Raw genomic sequence first — 19,895 nt, 5'->3', positions numbered from 1 at the left:
ATAGATTTACGAACCACTTCTTTTTCTTTTCATCTGCATGCTGTCCTGACTTTTTTGGTATTGGGTTTGTATGTATTGTCCCTGCTGAAGTACTGGAGGAATACAAACCACTTAGCATAACTAGGGAAGTACTACATAATTACAGACTGCAGTTAACCCCTGAAGTGCTGTACAGCTCTGAACAAGCATTAAGAAGTCTCTGGCTGTGACTGAGTTACGCTGATCAGTCTCATAAAATGCCTTAATGCAGAATGAGACATGAAAACTGGCTGAGCTCAAAATTAGGCGTGAGAAACTCCTAAATGTTTTGGGCATTAGCATAAGCCATGATATATCATAGAACTTCAGGCAGCTAGAAAAAATTATAGTGTGGCAAACAGCCTGGTCGCCTCATCTCCCAAATAATGTGAGCTATTTGTCTCAAACTAAGTAGAGAGAGAGAGAGAGAGAGAGAGAGAGAGAGAGTAGTAGATAGCTAATAAAAGAGTGTAAATATTTTTTCAGTGGACAGTGGCAGTGTTTTGCTGGCTCTATACTCTTGGACAGTAGATTTGAAATGAATGAATAATTATGAGGAGTGCAGAATGTGGCCAGTGTGTTGTCATTGCATTGTTATAACACTGATAGTTCTGGTTCTAAATGGTTCTAAAATGAGTCACATTTAAAGCCACTGTAAAATAAAGCAATGAGGGTGGTATTTTACAGTTTTAACACTTTTTACAATTTTAAAACTTTATACAGTTTTACCATTTTAACACTTTTAAGGTCTGCTTCTCAATGATTACTAAACTATTAGATATCAACTAGGAATGCCTTGAGTTAACAGAACTGAGTGACTGAGTTACATGCTATTTAATCTCTCAGCTGCATACTTGAAAGCATACTTGAAATCTCTTCATGTGGCATGCTCATTATCAGAATTCACAATGACCAAACCTGATGGTAAATGCTACTAAATGGTCACATTTCAATTGCAAGCATACTCATATATATTATGTATGTAAAAGCCTGTAGAGCTCAAGGCCTAAGATGAACAAACAAGAAGAAAGTGAAGGTGTACCAGAGCAATGGAATGCAGAAAGCGTGGAGAAACTGCTCATGATTCAAATCATACCATCTATGAAACATGTTGACACTAGTATGTATGACTTCCAGTGGAATTCTGATTCATTCTTACACAGTAAGGCAATGCAAACCTACTCAAAAATAAATAATGTTACTAAACAGGTTCAAGCTTTCAGAATTTCATGTTTGATTTACAATTACTTTCTACTTTTCAGTGGTCCAGACCTCTGAGGCAAATTCAAACAGCCCAATGACTAAATAGTTTCAGTTGAGCTGGTAGTACTGTTTCATGTTCTGCTTACTCTTGATTTAGTTAGGTTCACTTGAATCAAATATTCTTGCTCATGCCATGTATTGCTGTAAATGAAAACAGCTCCATCATATTAAATTAATGAATATAGCAACATACATAGAACTTAGACTAGAATCACCCATTTGACTCAAATACTGCAAGGCAGAGGTATTCAAACCTTTTCCTCCTGAGGGCCCCCTGCAAGTTTTTTGAGAACTTGGACCATTCACTAAAACAAACTGCAACATATGATGGGGGTGGAATAAAAGCCAAACTGAAAGAAAGGGCAAGAAATAACAATAAACATCTGGGTATAAATATGCAGATCAGCATACTTTCAGCAACCAAAACAGTATTCCTTTAAGCAGATATGTAACTCTCTCTCTCTCTCTCTCTCTCTCTCTCTCTCTCTCCCTCTCCCGTATTCAAATGTGTGACTTAGCTTATTTGTTTCCATGTGAACCGTGTGCTTTTGTGTACAGAGTCTGTCAATTTCAGGTTTTATATTGCAAACAGCTAGTCTTACGTTGTTCACCACCTCCAGTTTTGATCTGTACCTTAGCTTCAGAACAGCCAGAGCAGAGAATCCAGTTTCACAGAAATATGACAATCCAAATGGCTGAAGGCCTGTCTTTGCTTATTTTATCAATGCTGGATTGTCTTGCTGAATTTCCAACCAAAACCTGGCCTCTGTTTGCCTGTTGAACTGCATCTGTCATATGGCTCTGTAACTCTGCAGTTCAATGAGCTGCTCTTGAAGCTAATGTGCTGTAAGACTTATTGGCTTCACCAGAAAAGTTGGCATGATCCAGTCATCCTAATTTGTCCTACTGTCTGCAAAGTATTTGTCCCGACTGGCTTTGAGGCCGAGAATATGATTTCTCATGAGACCACCAACACCTGGATGTTCCAATTCAGTCTTGCCTATACTGTTGTTCATCAGTTGAAATGGAATCATTCCAGCCCTGATGTTAATTTCCCATAAGCTGAATTTTTCTCCAGAATGTGACTTTGTTGTCCAGGTCAAAATTGGATTGCTCTGTTCCTTTCATCAACATATCTGAAGTGTTCAGCTTGTCGAAAATGTCAGCAATGTATGCCAAAAATAAAATACAACAAGGATTACACAGCATGTGTGCATTTGTGTACTTGGCCTCCAACAGAAAAACCCTCACCTCGTTCTGGTGTTCGTAAAACTGCTGCAGCACTTTACGCCTAACTTTAGTGTGCATTAGCAGGGCCGGATGCTCTGCTCCCATGTTGGCACAAATGGCAGCAAAATGGTGTGATTTTGTTGGCTGAGCTTTGACGAAGCTCACAATTTTTTCAGCAGCACTGGAAACGTCACTGAGTTATTGTTCCATTGCACAAGTACCAAGAACTCATGCAGTGGTTCCACAGAACAGGAACTGCTCTTTCCAGTATCTTTGCTTTGAGCTCTGACGTTCCACCTGTCATGGAAAACGCTCTGTCAATGCAGATAGGCAAGAAAAACTCATTTTAGATTACTGGTCACAAAGAAATCTCTGACAATGTTAAAAAATTGACTCCAGGAACACAAACTTTGATTGATTTGCAGAATAAAAAATTCCTCTTTAACACAAGTACAATCAATGTACCTCATGTTAGACAATCAAAAGGACATTATTTGTCACATCTGCAGCCTCTTTCAGCTTGATTGTGAATTTGGACACTTGTAGATGAGTAATACATTGTTCATGGACATTCACAAACCTATCTATCTATCTATCTATCTATCTATCTATCTATCTATCTATCTATCTATCTATCTATCTATCTATCTATCTATCTATCTATCTATCTATCTATCTATCTCTCTAACTCAGAGAGAGATTGAGAAGGAGCATGAGAAAATGAATAAAATTTATGTAAAAAAAAGGCAAATACTGCATAAAAAACACTAATTTGAAAACAAGCCCAACCTGAAATTAATATTTTAAGTGAAACATGTTCATCTGACATTTTGTCAGCCCTGTCAGGCCATGTTCATCTGGACACGCACAACATTAGCCCAGAGGAATGCTGTGTTTTAGCACAATCTTTTCTGTTTATTAATATTGCTTCTTGTTTGGTTTTAGAGAAGGAAGGTTTTACAGAATGCCAGCATTTTAAAATATGTACAAATGATAGATAACATGTTTCTCTGTTAACAGAACATCAGGGAGAAGACATGGTTGAGATGCTTGATGTGATGAGAGGAAATGTGCAAGGATTTTAATAACGGTATTGTTGGGGAAACATTTCTGTTTTCATTTTTCTGCTACAAACAGTGTTTACACTCTTCTCAATTCTTCTACAATGTTTTTAATGATTTTGAACCTGGCTTAGCGCCTTTATATACCCAGGCATCTTTATATGCCCAGCCAATGCCCCTGGATAATATAGAAGTATACCAGACACATAGTGTGACCCACACTTTTTATGCCAGTTACAAATGGTAAACCTGGCTGTGAATTAATGTGTTTACATGCACATCAATAAAATGATCATTGTCAGATTTTGTCTGTTTGTCTGATTATTCAAGTGATCATGTAAACAGCTTACTCTGATGTCTCAGATCAGATTAAAACCATTATCAGTTTTCCATAAATGCAACATGAGGAATAACACTTTAGTCGATTAAGTTGATTGTATTTCTGAGCCCTTCGCCAAGGGGATGAATCTCATGATTCAAAGAGAACTCAATGAAACTCAATGATGGCATCATATAAGTATAATATAGACTTTACATTCAAGGCCTAATTTATGAGCCTGTGCATGTAACATTAACACCCTAAATGACCATGGCCCACCGGCAGGCCATGTTTTATTGCACACTTCTATAACCTAAGAATAGCTCAAGAACAGTTGAGCCAGTTTGCCAGTCAACCCCCTGTAGTTACTGAATAATATGCCTTAGTATGTAATAAGCCTGGGATTTTAAGGGGTACTATGATGATGCATAATATGGTCTAAAAAGTCCTAAGAAATCTGACCCACAATTGAGTTTTAAATGATTATATCAGGCTTTATAGGGTGAATTACAGCAGTGCATGCACACCTCATTTTAGCATGTTTTTTAACCTCCTGACTCAATAAGACTACTTCTTTCAGTTGCAGCATTAACATTACAGTCAATTAATCATTTCAAGTCCAATTTCCTGCAATCCAGATCCAAAACAACAACAAAATTGTGTCACCATCCAATTACTTACTGCACTGTAAGTCACAGAGTTCTTAGCTATTGCTACCATTTGCTGAAAAAGGGTCCTTCAGCAAGGACCTTTGCAATATGCTGCTGTTCTAAAGCACAGTTCAGTCAAGGTTAGGGTGTTGGCGGAGAGACCCTTTTATTGTTGCAGTAATTCTGACTTATCACCCCAAAACAACTCCTATTAAACAGTGGTCTGTGCTGTTTTGTTTCAGCCACTTCTTGCTGCCAGTCATTTAAAAGTGTCTGAAAAGCTATTTACTCTCTGCCAGAAGAGTTTGAACTATGGCAAAGTGGAGCAATCTTTTGAGAGAAAACAGCCACAGTATATTGTCTTTGACCACTGCAGTTTCTACTGAAATGTTTTGAAAAAAAAGTGTTACATAAGGCACATTTGTAAGTCGGGGCCTCTAATTCATTAGACCTGAAATAGATAGGCGATTCATCTTCATTTAATATTTCATTCCATTCCCTTCTCTGAGTATTGATATTTCCAAGGGAAAATTCCAAAGCTAGCAGTAAAAAGGATGGGCTGAGGAGAAAAATCATTTCAAAGCAAGGCCGCCCAGGTCATCTGAAGGTTCCATATCACTTTCACATTTTTTTTCTATTTCCCATTTATCCCAAGAAACACATTAGAGTGCCAGTTTTTGTGCTAGCTCATCTATCACCTGCAGAGCTGATCAGCTATATGGATCGATCCAATTCACTCCCAAGCTTTCATTTTGGTGGCCTTGCAACTTCGTTGGCTGGTTCCAGGGCTGTGTGGTTTAACAAATTCTATAGTAATGTGAACAGGGGACACTTCATCACTGTATACACAATTAAAATGCAGCTGAGTGGACATTATGAAAAGTCTATATTATGAAAAACTGAATTTTCCTACCTTTTTAGAAGTCAGTAGTATATAAGCCTTGTTTACATCACATGGTTTTAAAACATGCCACTCATTTGTCTGTCTCAATCATCCATATATGGAAAGTAAACTGGCCTGTTTTGAATTTACTACCTATGTGATGTCACAGCAAATAACTTATTTAAATATGTCCATAGATTTAAAGCAGATGTTATTTGGATAGTGGATCATTCGCAGCACAGCAGTAACACAGACATGGTAGTGACATGTTAGTGTGTGTTGCGCTGATATGAGGGGATCAGACAGAGGAGTGTTTGAATTTTTAAACACTGTGTCCATTTACTGTCCACTATTGGCTCTCTGTGTATGAAATGTTGTGGCTGTGTTGAGCTGCTAGCGAGCAATATATATATATATATATATATATATATATATATATATATATATATATATATATATATATTTTTTTTTTTTTTTTTACATCTGTGGGTTTTCTCTGCTGGAAGTTCTTGATGTGTGTTTAAGCTGTTGCTGCTAAAAGAACAACAATAACTCTAGCAACATTTAATACAGCTTGATAATCCAGTAATCTGACTAATCGCTCAATAAGAATAGCATACGTATAAAAAAATATCAAAATATTACATATCAAAAAAATAAAGGGAACACTTAAACAACACAATATAACTCCAAGTAAATCAAACTTCTGTGAAATCAAACTGTCCACTTAGGAAGCAACATTGATTGACAATCAATTTCACAGCTGTTGTGCAAATGGAATAGACAACAGGTGGAAATTATTGGCAAGTAACAAGACACACTCAATAAAGGAGTGGTTCTGCAGGTGGGGACCACAGACCACTTCTCAGTACCTTTCTGCTATCTGGCTGATGTTTAGTCACTTTTGAATGTTGGTGGTGCTTTCACACTCGTGGTAGCATGAGACGGACTCTACAACCCACACAAGTGGCTCAGGTAGTGCAGCTCATCCAGGATGGCACATCAATGCAAGCTGTGGCAAGAAGGTTTGCTGTGTCTGTCAGCGTAGTGTCCAGAGACTGGAGGCGCTACCAGGAGACAGGCCAGTACACCAGGAGACGTGGAGGAGGTCGTAGGAGGGCAACAACCCAGCAGCAGGACCGCTACCTCTGCCTTTGTGCAAGGAGGAACAGGAGGAGCACTGCCAGAGCCCTTGCAAAATGACCTCCAGCAGGCCACAAATGTGCAAGTGTCTGCACAAACGGTTAGAAACCGACTCCATGAGGATGGTATGAGGGCCCGACGTCCACAGATGGGGGTTGTGCCCAACACAGGACGCTTGGCATTTGCCAGAGAACACCAGGATTGGCAAATTCGCCACTGGTGCCCTGTGCTCTTCACAGATGAAAGCAGGTTCACACTGGAGTCTCACACACGGAGTCTGGAGATACCGTGGAAAGCGATCTGCTGCCTGCATCATCCTTCAGCATGACCAGCAGTGGTTTAGCAGTGGGTCAGTAATGGTGTGGGGTGGCATTTCTTTGGAGGGCCGCACAGCCCTCCATGTGCTTGCCAGAGGTAGCCTGACTGCCATTAGGTACTGAGATGAGATCCTCAGACCCCTTGTGAGACCATATGCTGGTGCGGTTGGCCCTGGGTTCCTCCTAATGCAGGACAATGCTAGACCTCATGTGGCTGGAGTGTGTCAGCAGTTCCTGCAAGATGAAGGCATTGAAGCTATGGACTGGCCCGCCCGTTCCCCAGACCTGAATCCTGATTGAGCACTTCTGGGACGTCATGTCTCACTCCATCCACCAACGCCACGTTGCACGACAGACTGTCCAGGAGTTGGCGGATGCTTTAGTCCAGGTCTTGGAGGAGATCCCTCAGGAGAACATCCGCCACCTCATCAGGAGCATGCCCAGGCGTTGTGGAGAGGTCATACAGGCACATGGAGGCCACACACAATACTGAGCCTCATTTTGACTTGTTTTAAGGACATTACATCAAAGTTGGATCAGCCTGTAGTGTGTTTTTCCACTTTAATTTTGTGTGTGACTCCAAATCCAGGCCTCCGTTGGTTAATAAATTTGATTTCCATTGATGATTTTTGTGTGATTTTGTTGTCAGCACATTCAACTTTGTACAGAACAAAGTATTCAATGAGAATATTTCATTCATTCAGATCTAGGATGTGTTATTTGAGTGTTCCCTTTATTTTTTTGAGCAGTGTATATAGCATCAAAACAGATTCTTCTATTGTTATGATGTAAGGCTTGTTACAATAGAAGAGTCCTTTTTTGGTGCTATATAGAGCCTTTTAGCAAAGGCTATCTACAGCACATTCTCCATCAATCTGAAGAATGCTGTCGCAATACAAACAACTCTTTAATTATGCAAAGGCGTTCTTTTAGTGTTCATGGTGCATAGAACCAATGGTTCATAGAACCATTTTCCTTATCAAAGAACCCTGGAAGAACCATCATTTTTAAGCATGTGGGCAATCTTATGGACATCAGCTTGACACGTGCCACCTACCTAAACATTGTTGCAGATCAGGTACCCTGCTTAATGGCAATGGCATTCCTTGATGGTAGTAGCCTTTTTTTAGCAGGACACAGTGCAGCCACACTGCAAACTTCAGGAATGTTGTGGGGAACATGACAAAATGTTCAAGGTGTTGACACCATAATTCTCCAGATCTCAATTTGATCGTGCTTCTGTTGGGTATGCTAAAACATGTCCAATCTGTGGTGGTTCCACCTTGCAGTTTACAGGACTTATTGCTCACATTGCTGTACCAGATACAGCAAGGCACCTTCCGAGATCTTGTAAACTTAAGTGATACTTAACACGTCTTCTCACAACAGGGAAATTTCTCCTCCACATTTAACCCATCCGTGAAGTGAAACACCACACATACACACGAGTGAGCACACTTGCCCGGAGTGGTGGGCAGCCCTATCCACAGCACCCAGGTATCAGTCGAGGGCTAGGTCTCTTGCTCAAGGATTCAAGGATACATCAGTCATGGACTGTCGGTGCTGGGGATTAAGCCGGCAACCTTCTGGTTACAGGGCCGGTTCCCTAACCTCCAGCCCATGACTGCCCCAATTTAATCTAAAGTCAATGGCACATGGGTTGGGACTTTAGTGGTCATAATCATTTTGGTGTATGGCTCCTTTAAAAGAAGAAGTTGTAAAAAGTATTATCCTAAAAAAATGTACTGTATCAGGAAAATGGCAAAGCTCATAGCCTGTTGCACATGAAAATGATGAAAAATGTGTTGTGTGCTGAGCCACCACAGGACAAATTAAAACATGAAACGCACCAATATGGCTCAGGTTGGCCTAAAAGAATGAGAAAGGTGTGAGAGAGAATGGTGTGCATGCATGGAAGGGGGATAAGTTTATGCGGCTATTAGTGTGTGGTGGTGGTGTGGGAGCGGGGGTTAGTACTGTTCCTCTGAGCCACATTTCAGCCTCAGAGGGAACAAAAGCTTTTCCCTAATGTCTCAACACCCCCTCACTTTAACTATTTCTGTCTCTCTCTCTCCCCCTCCATCTCTCTCTCTCTCTCTCTCTCTCTCCCTCTCTATCTCTCTCCACTGTTATAAAACAAGCAGCTTCCCATCTGTCTGCAGTGTGTGCATTAAAGAGATGAGGTAGAAAGGGACCATTTGAAGTTGAAACATGTTTCTCTTGTGGGAACACCGGCCCCTTTGCAATTTATGGGAGGAGGAAAAAAGACAGTGAAGAGGAGCGATACAAAAAAGCAGAATAAATTTCCATTTAATCTGTCGATATAGAGTCATCTCTTCATCGGATCCCTTTGATCTGAGATGTGCTGCTATATTTTCCTGTCAGTAGGCACCTTTCACTACTGTGTAGTTTGAAAGGACAGAGATTCAGGTGCATGCTTTATCATGTGTAGATGTATGCATGCTTGAACATATACTCTACCTAGACTGCTTTGCAAGGATGTTGGCTCATACACAAGTTCCAGTTACTTTGGGGGAAACTCAGGGCCTTCTAGGCCTTCAGAGATATCCTTGAGGAAAATTCTGTATCTGTAATTAACTTTTTGTTCATTTTTGTGTAATGGAATAATAATGAATTCTGTATTTAAACTTCATTGTTAAGTTTGGCTGGAAGCAAAAGGGTTAAACTCTTGAGACAGCCAACGGGACATTATCCAGCCATTTTTTCTCTTGTATCTAGGTAGATACAGCCAAGCTAGCTCATTGGTCAGGACTTCAGGGGCTGAACTGAAGGCCTAACTAGTCAGATTAACCTCGGAACTGACACAGGACTCAACCAATCCTGTTTTGTTATCCAATGAGTTGGACCATTTTTATAAGCAAATATGTCATTTTAGGCCTTCTGAAAATCCTAGATTCATCACTGACTGTGAATATCAATGCTGAACAAACAAAGCTGAAAACATACTCCATTGTAATAATTCTTTATTAAGTTGTGCTGACTTTATATATTGCCCTGCGATGGACTGGCGACCTGTCCAGGGTGTATCCTGCCTTTCGCCCGAAGACTGCTGGGATAGGCTCCAGCATCCCCCCGCGACCCTGACGGAGAAGCGGCTTAGAAAATGGATGGATGGATGGATGGACTTTATATATTCTGTCTTAACTCATAACATTTTTAAGAAAAGGGTACAAACAAATGCATTTTCAATTGGAAAATGGCTATTATTAGCCTTTACAACTCATTAAAGTTAAAAAAAGTACCTCTAGAGTCCCCTGTTTTTCTAACAGTGTATAACACAGATCTTTACGAAAAAGACTTATTGTAAAACTGCAGCAAGGTAAGAAATGTATTAATATGCCTGTTATAAGCTTCACATGAAACAGGGAATGTCTTTTAGCTTAAAATATCCATGTATAGGACACCAAAAAAAATCTTCATGTTTCTTGCTGTTTTATTTTATTTGTATTTGCTAGGCCTAAACTTAACATAAACATTAGAAATGGAAAACATCCGCAGCTGTACACTCTCGAAAAATAGGCATTTTATTGTCACTGGGGTGTTATCATCAAGGGTATATCTTCAGTACCTCTAGTTGTTAACCAAATTTTGCCATATTCTATTCTAACAATTTGTTCTAAGTTACATTGTTTCCATTTTAACTGGCGACCTGTCCAGGGTGTATCCTGCCTTCCGCCCAATGACCGCTGAGATAGGCTCCAGCACCCCCCGCGACCCTGAGGGAGAAGCGGCTTAGAGAATGGATGGATGGATGGATTTTTTGTTCTTCTGTTTGAGGTATGAAAAAAACTAAGTACCTTTTCTTTGGGAAAAAGGATGTTGGGTACACAATTGGAACTTCAGACCATTGCTGTACATTTGAGTGTACATTTACAATGTTTGTATCTTGGTAAACAAAAATGTACCTGTACAGTACCCTACAATACCTAACCCCAACACATTGACCTCAATGACCAAAAAGAATGGTTTTACCCTTTCAGTTTTGGCTCACCTCTTACAATATTCTTGTTTTTTTTATACCTTTACCATAGATTCATGTACCAAAAACATTAAAACTTGTTTTGTTTCGTTTTTCTAAATCCTTTAGAATTAAACATGATTTTTTACTGTGCCTTTAAGACTTTCATATGTAAATACTCTGTTTTGACTCTAGTTGCCCTGTATCATGCCTCTTTCAAAAAGCAGCCCAGGCTGAAAACCCTCCTTGTACGTGAATATTTGTAAATGCTTTGATTTTCATGACATCACAAAAACAAGATCATTTTGCATCTTATTTTCCATAAATGGACCATATTTCAAAAATGTGAGGACCATTTGGTTTTGTGTTATATGGGCCCTTTAAAAGGAACATAACAGAAATCCTTTTAAAGTTTTTTTTCTGAATTCTCAGTAAAATCGAGATAATTTTTTTTCTGTACTGTATGAAATGTACATGCTGTTCATGCTTAAACTGAACACGCCGTGCAAGTAATGAACCATAATAACTGATCTGCACAGATTATTTTAGAACACAATTAATGTTCTGTCTGGCCTTTTACATCATTTACTCTACTTTATCCATTCATATTATTTCAGACTCTGAGGGACCCTGTGGAGTTTTTGTACTGAACATTTTAAACATCTGCCAGATGCAGCAAGTGAGAAGCTTCCTGCTAGCCTCATGCAGACTTTAAGAAGTATTTCCTGTACCAATGGGTCTAGTTCAATCTATTGAAACATTATAAGTGGTCAAGTGTGTAATGGAACTTTTAACAAGTCTAATTCACTTGACTTTAGCAAGAGGGAATTCAATTAATTCCAAATTGTCTAGAGGCACAATTGGAGGGAACTAGTTGTATGTGCCTGGCCAAAATTGAAACACTACAAATGACCTATGGTAGAGCTTAAGGCCTCTGTCTACTCATTTTCATGTTTTTCTTATAACTATTATCTGTCATTTTTATACATTATATTTTATACAGTATTTTTACATTATAGCCAAAACTCCCAGCATGTCAGTAACTTAAGCTTTTCTAAATTTGTTAGAGGTGCCTGTTATGAAGGTTTATTACTCTGTTGTTTGTAGCAGTAAGTGCCTGTAAGTGACTTAGCCACTTGCAGGATCCTACTAGTAGCGGTTAACTTCATTTACGAGAGCGCCATAGCTAGCAGCCCTCTATAGGAATACAATGATACTTTAGCTTTGTATTATTATGCGTTTTCCTTGCCATTATCTTTACTAATAAAACATAAAGGTTAAACATTTGAAACCATGTTGACCTGAGCTTTAAGACTGACCAAAATGTTTCAAAATATTCTATAAAAGCTAATTATGGCATTGCAGCTTAGCAGCCCAAACATGACTAGCTGCATCAAGGTTTGTTTTTGTGAACTACAAGGACTTTTTGTCCTTTTAAAAAACGCTTTTGAAAAATGAAAACAGCGTGGACGGCTGAAGTGCAGATAAGCAACGACGAGCCCACAGGAGTGCGGGGAAAAAAAGCTTGCTCTCAGAGCCACAGGCTGAAGTGGAAAAATAAAAAAACACAATAACAGAAGGGCACTGGTCACAGTTTATGCTGTATCACAAAGGTCTGTGAAGAGATGAACTTTCATTTTTGTTTTTCATTTGTTTCCCAGTAGTGGCTTGTTGAAAGTTTTATAGAGGTAAGCATGAAAATGACTAATTCTAATGGCTTGACGGGGACTGACAGTGCTGTTCAGACTCATCACCGATATTCACTTCATTACTGTTGATTTTTTTGGTATTAACAGGTAAATGGTAGGATATTTGATTACCTGGTCTACTGAAAGGAAATTTAATCAATTATTAATTATTAATTATTAATGTATTTAATAATAATAAATTCTTGCAGGTAACAATGCTATTGTAGATGAGATAAAATGAGATATATTTCCTAAGAAAATAAATGTTCTTGATTAAGTTCTAGATACTAAAGCTGAGAACAAAATGCCCTCATGTAAATTGCATCTGATGTTAATTTGGGAATATTCCATATAACAAATTAAAAGTTCTCAGTGACAACATTATTATCCCTCTCTGGTCGACAATGTCATATATGACATCAAAGGACATTGTAGATGAAAGAAAAAAATATTTTGTAAATGCTGCATGCATAGAGACATACTTTTGTTTTGCCCAGAATAAGGTAGCATTTTTCCAGCAACAAGTCAGGAACATAGCCTCTGATTGGTCGACAAGTCAGGAAAGCAGCCTCTGATTGGTCAACAAGACAGGAAAGCAGCCTATGATTGGACAATGTGTCAGGAACACAGCCTCTGTTTGGTCAACAAGTCAGGAAAGCAGCCTCTGATTGGTCAAAATTTCAGTAACACAGCCTCTGATTGGTCAACATGTCAGGAACACAGTCTCTCATCTACAGACTCTACCCAAGTTCTCAGTAGATGGCTAACAGCCAAGCTAACAATGATAACTCTTTTCAACATGGAGAAACTGATTCATTTTAAAAAGTCGCCAAAAGTTCAGTGCAAGGCTGGATTACAAAGCTTCTGAAAGGGGTACTATTGCAAAAAAAGAGTGCAAAATAACCCTAACCCTCATTGAAATGGCAAACACTATCCTTCAGGGAGAAAATGAAAGTAGGTCTGTGGCATGCAGTGCTCCTAAGATATGCATTCTTTTATGTACAACATACTTTGATGTCACACATGACAGTGACAACCTGAGAGGGTTAAACAACACTCAAACAGAAGAAGTTACAGAACCTTAGCAAAGGCCCACTTTGCTAGGCACACTTATACAACTGGTTCAATAATATACACATGGAAAGTTCATGAACCGACAACTAAGCATTGATGGACAGGTGAACGATAAAAGAATTCACAAAGGGCTCTCAGACTAATGATAAAGAAGGTAAGAGAGAAACCAGCAGTCATTTGAAAATAGTTGCAGGGTGACCTTAAAGCAGTTCAGGGAACTGTAAGCAATGAACAATAAGCACAGAGAACAATAAGTAATGAACTGAACCGCAATCATCTTTGTTCCTATGCCCCATGCAATCTCTTCTGCTACAAGCAGAAGCTAAAAATTAAAGCATTTAGCCAAATATAAACTCCTTTGGAACATTTTACTCTGGCCAGACAAGACAAAAATACAACTCTTTGGCAATAAGTCACCTTTATCATATTTGGAGAATGAAGGAATGTTCCCATGGACGCATACACACAGAGGTGGGAGCATCATGATATGGGGATTTTCTCTACAAATGGTCCTGGGGCATTACACATCTTCCAAGGACATATCATTGGAGCAGTGTACTGAGACATTAGAGGATAATTTAATCCCATCAGCCATAAAACTAAATCTGGGGAGAAGATGGACATTTCAGCAAGACAATGACCCCAAACATAAATAACTCAAGACTGGTTTCTGAAAAAGATGCAAGGCCTGGTCAGTCTCATTGAATTCAGGTATTTCATTCAGAAATCAAGGAATCTAGGATCAAGGAATCAAGGACCTAGGCTTTACAGTCTGCCGTTACAAACATTTGTGAAAGAGTTGGTTGCTCTAAAGAGCGAATTTCAGTGTTGTACTATAATAGGATGCTACCATTGCAACGAGTTAGTTCATAAAATTTCTTCCCTCCTAGATATTCTACAATCACCTGTAAGTGTATTGTTGAAAACTGGAAATGTTTAGGAACCACAGCCAATCAGCCACGAGGTGTCAGATCATGTAAAGTTACAGAACGGGGTTGTTGAGTGCTGAGGGGCAAAGTGCATAAAAGTCACCAATGCTCTGCTGATTCAATAACTGCTTCCAAACATCCTCTGGCATTAACATCATAATAGAAACTGTGCACCGGGACCTTTATGGCATGGCTGAGCAACTGCATGCAAGCCTTACATGACCAAGCACAATACCAAGCGTTGGATGGACTCTGCCACTGGACTCTGGAGCAGTGGAAACGTATTCTGTGGATTGATTAATCACTTTTCTCTATCTGTCATTCTGATAGATAAGCCTGGGTTTGCCGATTCCAGGAAAACCTTAGCTGCCTGACTGCACTGTGCCACGTGTAAAGTTTGGTGGAGGAGGCATAATGCTATGTGCTTTTTTTTTTTCAGGGGTTACTTCCAGTGAAGGGGAATCTTAATGCTTCAGCAGACCAATACATTTTGGGAAAAAATTATTCTTTGTGGGAACAGTTTGGGGAAGGCCCTTTTCTGTTGCAGCATGATTGTGCCCAGGTTTGCAAAAAGCAAGGTCCATAAAGGCATGGCTGGATGAATTTTTCGTGGAAGATCCTCAACAGTCCTGACCTCAACCCCTTCAGAAACCTTTGGGATGAATTAGAACAGAGATGACGAGCCAGGCTCTCTCTTCCAACACCAGTGTCTGACCTCACAAGTACTCTTTTGGATGAAAAATTCCCACAGACACACTCAAAAATCTTGTAAAAAGCTTCCCAGAAGAATGAAAGCTATTATAGCTGCAATGGGGGACCAGCTCTATATTAAGGCTTATGGATTCAGAATGGGATGTCATAAAAGCTCTGGTAGGTGTAATGTGTAGATGTCCCAATACTTTTGTTCATATAGCATATATTAAATGACAACTACAAAAGTGTCTTGTTTCTCCACATGGTAAGGTTTACTATACATAAAAAACAAAATGAAATGAACTACAACTGGAACAATGGGTCTGTGAAGGTTTAAAGTAGTGGTCAAAATCTTTCCACTTAGAGATGTACTTTTGGGCACAGTGTAGTTACAACCTGCATCTAACATGATGCCCCTTTAACTAACATGAATGTGTCTGATCCAGCCCATCAAGGTCTTCTGAAGAAGTTATTAGCTTGTGGTAGACTGTAGCTGGAACTGGGCTCAGGAAGAAGGTAGATTTCTAGCACCAGGCTTTGTGTGTTTTGGGTTCTGAATGCAGTCACTGTGATTTTACCTCCTGTATACGAGGTTGAATCAAAGCCGCCTGTGGCTAGAAGTCCAAGAAATCGCAGTAGAACAGATGGCTCACTTCTTCTCCACTGTCCATATACAGTGGTGCTAGTTAGTTGTGGTTATCTATTCAGTCATGTCTACTAATTTGAGCACTGTCTTAAGTGCATTAAGATGACTTATAACTTGCATGGTTGGCAATGCCCTCCAATGTATGGTATACATGCTTGCACCCAGGTACTGCATTATAACAGAAATTCATAGAGCAGGTAAGAACAAGTAAAATTATAGAAATTAACAAAAGTGTAAAAAGAAATGAAAAAATGAAAAGTGTGGTGTAAGCTATGACATACAATGCAGTATTTTATAGCTGTATGATTTCAAGGATACTGGTTTAAATGCCATCATGTACCCTGGATTGCACTCTTAAAAATGAAGGTGCAATGCTATGGAGACACTTTTGGTTCCTTAAAAAATTTCTTCAAAGAACCATTTATGTATATGAGGTGTGCAATTCTTAAAGGTTAAAAAAAACGACATTCCATTGTTTTCATGTCATGATTGGCCCCTCCCAGTCCTGTCCATGTGCTAGTGTTTACCTCCCAGTCCTGTCCATGTGCTGTTGTTTTGTTTCTTCCTGGTCCTGCCCCCTTGTTTTCAGATCCTGACCCTGATTGTAACCACCTGTGTTTTCCACCTGTGTCTTGTTAACCCTCATTATCCCTGTTGCATTTAAACCCCATGTTTTCCCCTGTGAGTTTGCTGGTCTTTGTATTGCATTCTCGTGCTGTTTGGTCTATGTTTATTTGTATCTACTGGCCTCTGTTGTTTATTTAGCCTGCATTTCTTTTGTCATGTCTGTTCCCCATTCAATACATGTTGGCTCTGTGACCCTGTGCTGTTTTGACCCTGACTCTGGATTTACCCTTAATAAATCTTGCTTATCTCAGCACAGGTGTCCGCCTCATTATCACTCCCCAATGTTACATAAAGACTAGCTGGTCAAGGACGCAGTGAGAAATCAAGACTCTGGTATGTGGTTCTTTCGTTGGGATGAAACTGACTGTTTTAACACCGCCCGAGTGACACATGTCCCAACACCACCAAGCCGGAGACAGCAAATCCTCTGGGGCATCTCGTCGTTCACGTAAGAAGGCTAAGGACAATCCCATCTTGTATTATGATGAAGAGAGCTCAGGTAAGCACCTAGGGCCCACCCTAGGGTCTTGAGCAACACTGCAGGGAGAAGCGACCTGTAGCTTCACGGAATGAAAACGGAAGGAACATGCAGGAAACCCTTTCAATGGCACTTGGCTCACTCTCAAGCTCCACTGCGAGCTTCCCTGTCACCGTGCCTCCGGACCCGATGCCTGTTGCTGTGCCTCCAGACCCACGACCTGCCTCCGAGGACATTACTGCAGGCCCGCCTGCCCCTGAGGACATCGCTGCAGGCTTGCTTGCCTCCGAGGACATTACGACCCCTTTGTTCCCGCCCGTCCCGCCCTCGCTTGTGTCTGCTGCTCCCTGGGAGCCTCCTGTTCCTCTTGTGTCTGCTGCTCCCTGTAGGCCTCCTGTTCCATCTGTGTCTGTTGCTCCCGGTGGGGCTCCTGTTCTGCCTGTGTCTGCTACTCTGTCCCCTGCTTTTTCTGCTCCTTTGTGCCTGGTGTGGTTTTGTTCCCTACTGTTGCATCTGTGCCCGTGCCTGTTCCAGTTGTGTTTCCTGTCTCCTGTCTTCTGTTTCTGTTCTAGTGTCTGTTTGTGTGTCGGTTTCTGTGCATGTGTCTGTTTTGGTTCCTGTACCCATGTCTTTTGCGTGGTCTGTGTTTGTTCTTGTTTTCCTCTTCCTGTTGTGCCTTCTGTCGTCCCTCGTTCGGTGTCATTTTCCGTTGTGCCTCCTCATCCTCCCTCCCAGCCCTTGTTTCGTCCTCAGTCTGTTCGTGTTTCGTTTATTTCTGTGTCTGGTGCTGTCTCTTCTGTTTCCTATCCTGTTTCTGCGTCTTGGCTCCTGTTCCATGTTCTCCTCCTGTCTCTGCTCCGGTGTCTGTTTCTGTGCCTGTGCCTTCTGCTCCTATTGTTCCATGTTCTGTGTCTACCCCTGTTTCTGTTCCTATTTCTGTTTCTGTTCCCAACTTTTGAACACTGATTGCAGCCATGGAATAAAGGGGATCTTGATTTTTTTGTGAGTCATGCACACCAAACTTCTCTTTGTTGAATTCCAGGTGAACTTTGTATTATACAACAAAAATAAAAGAGCACAGATTGTCCTCCTGCATTTTCCCACTTTAAATAAACAATTTATCCTACTAAAGCTCTCTGAACATGCCAACATTTACATGGCTTCATGCCTTTGGCCACATACTGCTATGAAGTGTGGAATGACATTATTTTGCAGCATTACCATTTGTCCAAATGTCCCCACTTCCTGAAGTTCTTTTAAATAATCTTAAGGATAAAATAATCTTATGATTTTCTCAACATTGCATTAATGTTGAAACAACACACTGCTGAATCACAGATGTTGATGAAAATATACACAGTGTCATGCACAAATTAATGAATTTATTGTATCACTGTATCACAGATGGCTTTGAATTTACAGCAATCCTTTATATATTACAATGCACTGTATCAGAGGACTGGCGCTGTGCTGTATGGCTCGCATATTACAGGAATCAGCCAAGGTCTCCTTTCATGAGTATTACTTTGCACCCGTTAATGTACTTATGTCAATCAGCAATGCAATCTTTGTGTGATCATTTCACTCCTGTGAAAAGTTGAAACATCCCTGAATTAGTGAAATTAACCTTTACTCTTTAATAAGGCTCTGTTGAATGCAAATATCATCTGTGCATTTACTTGTTCTGATATGAACTATTATTAAAGAAAAAGAACCCACTGAATCCCTAGACAGTCTACGCATAGCATTCTGATGCTATTTTCAGGGTCTGGAATTAATTAATTAATTAATTAAATCTACAGTGTGGTTGTGCTTTTGTAAATAAGCCCATATCTACTGTTTATGACCATATGTGTTGCGTTTGTTCTCACATCACATGTCTAACACAACTGAAAGTCTACTAGATCTTGTTTTTTCTGGCAGTTGATTGTGTTAACACTGGTCACTGGCAGAGAAGGAAATTAACTTAACTACTTAATTTAACTACTATTGTTACCAGTATTAAACAGGAAATGCCAGCAGTTTATTTTATATGCTTTATTTATATACTAGTATCTACATTCAGGGTAACTTGGTGTGTAAATCACAGTTATGGATAATTAAATATTTATGTATTTACTATCATTCATAGGAAAGCATTTATTCAAAAGCAGATTGAAATAGAGCATGCCAGCTTTATAAGTGTCATGATTGGCTCCTCCCACTCCATGTGCTTTTTTTGTTTTGGTCTTTCATGTACATTTGTTTTGATTCATGCCCCTTGTTTTGTGACTCCGCCCCTGATTGTTTTCACCTGTCTCTCGTCTTCCCGGTGTGTATTTAAGCCCTGTGTTTGCTGGTCTTTGTTTGATGTATGTTTGTCTGAATTGTTATCTGCTGTGTTGGTGATTCTGGTTTATGTCTGGTTTATATCTGGTCTGCCCCGTGATCTATCCATGTTGGCCATCTGACTTTGGACTGTCTTGACCATGACCCTGGATTTGCCCTTAATAAATCTCGCTTATCTCAGCACGTGCGTCCGCCTCCTCGCTCCCTGTTACAATAAGCAGATGGTTTTGGTCATTTCTTTTTTTTAACCACAAAGCAAGCCTTTTGACTGCACATTTTATCATAATAACTCATTTTAATTTTACTTTTAGTATGTTTATTTTCAGTGAAGAGTCATTCGAGGTCTGGATCTAGATTAGGTCTGGACCTAGTCTATCATAAAAAGCACTAAAAACAAAGTTTTACAAAGTCTTAGAGGTCTGGAGTTATTGCTATCAATTTGCTATATTATTTAAATGTCACTGTGTAAGTACATCATTAATCTATACTATATACTTAATTAATCTATATTTGCTGTACTATTGAAACATTACTGTGTAATTACATCATTAATCTCTTTCTGCAGAACC

The sequence above is a fragment of the Pygocentrus nattereri genome, chromosome 21, assembly GCF_015220715.1.
Source record: "Pygocentrus nattereri isolate fPygNat1 chromosome 21, fPygNat1.pri, whole genome shotgun sequence".
Classification (NCBI taxonomy): domain Eukaryota; kingdom Metazoa; phylum Chordata; class Actinopteri; order Characiformes; family Serrasalmidae; genus Pygocentrus; species Pygocentrus nattereri.
Note: the sequence above shows the minus strand (reverse complement) of the source record.